The following is a 3,252-nucleotide window of genomic DNA, read 5'->3' as shown; positions in this document are numbered from 1 at the left end:
GATGAGCTGCTTTTTTGTCCCTGATTAGGCCTTTCCTATGGAAAACAGCCTTGGAGAGCCGACAGGCTTCGGAGCTGGGAAAGCCTTGGGGGTGTTGGTGGGGGGGGATCTTGGTGGGGGTGTCAAGACCTTGTTCTTGGTGGGGTTTGAGCTCCTGTCTGTGTATGGAGGGAAAGGGCAGATGAAATGCACCTGGATGGGCGCTGTTTGACCTGGGGGGCAGCCTGCCCTGTGCTGGGGAGGAAGGAGGGGAGAGGGAACAGCTCTGTTCTATGTGGTGGTGAAGCTCCTGCATGCGCAGGGACCAGGAGCTCCGTGGCGTTGAGGCAGCCCCGAGGTTGCAGAATTCCAGGGTCAAGGAGTTGGGTTTTGGTTTAATTTGGGTTTCCTTGGAATTCCAAGTTCGTTCCTGATGCGCAGGAGCAAGAGCAGAGGAGCTGGGTTGGAGGCACTGACCCAACCGGGGCTTTGGGTTCTCCCTGTTCTCCCTCCGTGCGCTGCCAGCTCCGGGCTGTGATGGAGCTTTTGTTGTTCTGCCTTTTCCCTTCCCAAACCCATCCTAGTTGGAAGGAGAAGTCGTGTTCCAAGCCCTGAATCCTCTTGGGAAGCTGATGCCTATTGCTTGTCCTCCCCACCCGGCCTCTCAAGGAGCGCACGGACCTGCCTGTGCCCCCCACTTGTGGGTGCAGTTTAGGGGGGCTCATTCCTGCTGCTGCTCTCTGGATGCCCTCAGGGGTAGAAGTGACCCCATGGGCGAGCTCCTGCCCCCCTGGCAAAGGATGGACCCCCCCCCGCCCCACCTCCCTCCCTCCCTTGCTCTGGGGCAGCATCTGGGGCCGGAGGTGCCTTTGAGAGCCCCTTGAGATGGGAGCCAAGCAGGGGCCTCTCCCTCCATCTCCAATGGCTCAACTGGTCCCAGCAGGACTCTTTGAGCTGGGGGGGGGCTCTCCCCTGCTGCCTTTTCCCCTTTTGTGTTTTCCCCGTTTAAAGGGTCTCTGTGCAAAGCAAGCAAAAGGATTGATGGGTTGGAGGGGGGGGTTAAAAGGCTCTAGAATGGTGCAGGGCCCCCCCAAGCCCTGAGCTGCCCCTTGCCCTCCTCTCCCCCTCCACACACACCAGGGTTCGAAGCCTCCCCGAGTGCCCCTTGAGCCCGAAGGCGCCTTTGCTGGGTTTAACCTTTGTCTCTGTACAGATATTTTGTAATATATGGGCTTTTCTTTAGGGTTGTTTTTTTTTTGGGGGGGGGGGATTGGTTTTTTTTTTTCCTTTTCAGTTTCTAAGAATGGAAAAGAGATTGGAAAATTAAAGATTTCCTCTTGCTGTGTTTGCCTCCTGTCGCTGCGTCACTGCCCGCACCCATCAGCCTTGGCCCTCCCTGCTGCTGTACTTTGGTGCCCAGGGAGGGTTGGGTTGGGGCTGGGGGGGGGGTCCTGGGGCTGCTCTGGGTATGGTGGGAGCAGGAAGGAGGAGACCCGGAGCTGTGGGGTTGGGAAGGGGAAGCAGCGAGGTTGGGGTTGTGTCCACGTCTGTGCACGGCTCCTGGTGCCTCCTTGGGTACGGGAGAGGACCTGGGGAGGGGTTGTGGGGAGCCCTGAGGTGGGAGGGAGCTGTGGCACAGAGTGTGTGTCATCCATCCATCCACCCATCCATCCATCCATCCACCCACCCATCCATCCATCCATCCATCCATCCATCCATCCACCCATCCACCCATCCATCCATCCACCCACCCACCCATCCACCCATCCATCCATCCATCCACCCACCCACCCACCCATCCATCCATCCATCTCTCCATCCTTCCATCCCTCTATCCATCTCTCCATCTATCTATCCCTCTATCCATCTCTCCCTCCATCCATCCATCCATCCATCAATCCATCCATCCCTCCATCCATCCCTCTCTCCTTCCCTCCCTCCATCCATCCATCCATCCCTCCATCCATCCATCCATCCACCCATCCATCCATCCATCCATCCACCCATCCATCCATCCATCCCTCTATCCATCTCTCCATACATCTATCCCTCCATCCATCCTTTCATCCCTCCATCCTTCCATCCCTCTATCCATCTTTCCATCTATCTATCCCTCTATCCATCCATCCATCCATCCATCCATCCATTCCTCCCTCCATCCCTCCATCCCTCCTCTCCCTCCATGTCTCTCCCCACTGTCTCCAGGAGGCTTTCCCCAGCCCTGGAACACAGGAAGGGGAAAGGGCCAGGATCCAGGATTCCAGCAGACACGGAGGGGGCTGCTCCTGCTCCAGGGGCTCCATTTGCTTCCAAGCATCAGCTCCTTCCCCCTCTGCCAAGGCTCGCTCCGAGCCTCGCTTGCTCCTCGCAGTGCCCCTGCCCCGGTGCTGGTCCATGCCTCCCGCCCGCCATCGGCTCCCGCTCCAGCCCAGCTCCCGTTGCTCTCCCTGCTCCTGCTTTAGCATCCCCATGGCTCACACCCTGTGCAGATGGCAGGGGCGGCCGGAGCGAGCCCGGAGCAGCCTCCGCAGCCCCTGATTTATGAGCGGGCAGCTGGGAGCTGGGAATCAGCCTCCAGGAGCCGGGAATCGGCCTCGTGCTCTGCCCCTGCGCATCCCGCTCAGCATCACCTCCTCTTCCACCCCCAGCGCCCGCAACACCGCATCCCGACCTTCGGGCCGCGGGCGGACAAAGGCCAGCAGCACGTGGATCCCGCGGCATTCCAGGCTGACCGGCCCCGTTCCCTTCATCCCATTCCTTTGGCATCGAGCCTCCCGGCAGCAGCTGCGCTGCCAAATGGCCGCGGGCCGAGCCGGGGCTGTAAATCTCCAGCTGCTCCATCCCACCGCTCCTCGTGGTGCCATTGGGATGCAGCACAAACCCTTCTCCCTCCCGCATCCCCACAGCCCTCGTGCAGGCGAGGGCTCTCCCGCTCATCCCAGGGCTGGGAATGGTGGTGGTGGTGGCGTGGTCGGGCTCCACGAGGGAAGCAGCTCCCAGCACATCCCAGCGTATGCCCCGTGCTCCTCCGTGTGGGATGATGGAGAGGAAGAGGAGCGGGAGCCTTCCCATGAAGGCGCTGATCACCGCATGGGCTCTTTCCCACTGGATTCTCCACCTGGATACCCTATGGATGAGAGCATCCCAACCCAGCTCGGATCACCGGGCAGCTCATCCCATACACGTGCGGGTGCGCACATGCGTGAACACGCGTGTTCATGGATGCCAGTCACCGGGTACCGCTCTCCCCATCCTCCTCCTGCTCTGTTGGTC

The sequence above is a fragment of the Lathamus discolor genome, chromosome 20 (assembly GCF_037157495.1).
Source record: "Lathamus discolor isolate bLatDis1 chromosome 20, bLatDis1.hap1, whole genome shotgun sequence".
Classification (NCBI taxonomy): Eukaryota; Metazoa; Chordata; class Aves; order Psittaciformes; family Psittacidae; genus Lathamus; species Lathamus discolor.
The sequence above is the reverse complement of the archived record's forward strand: the minus strand, read 5'-3'. Positions refer to the sequence as shown.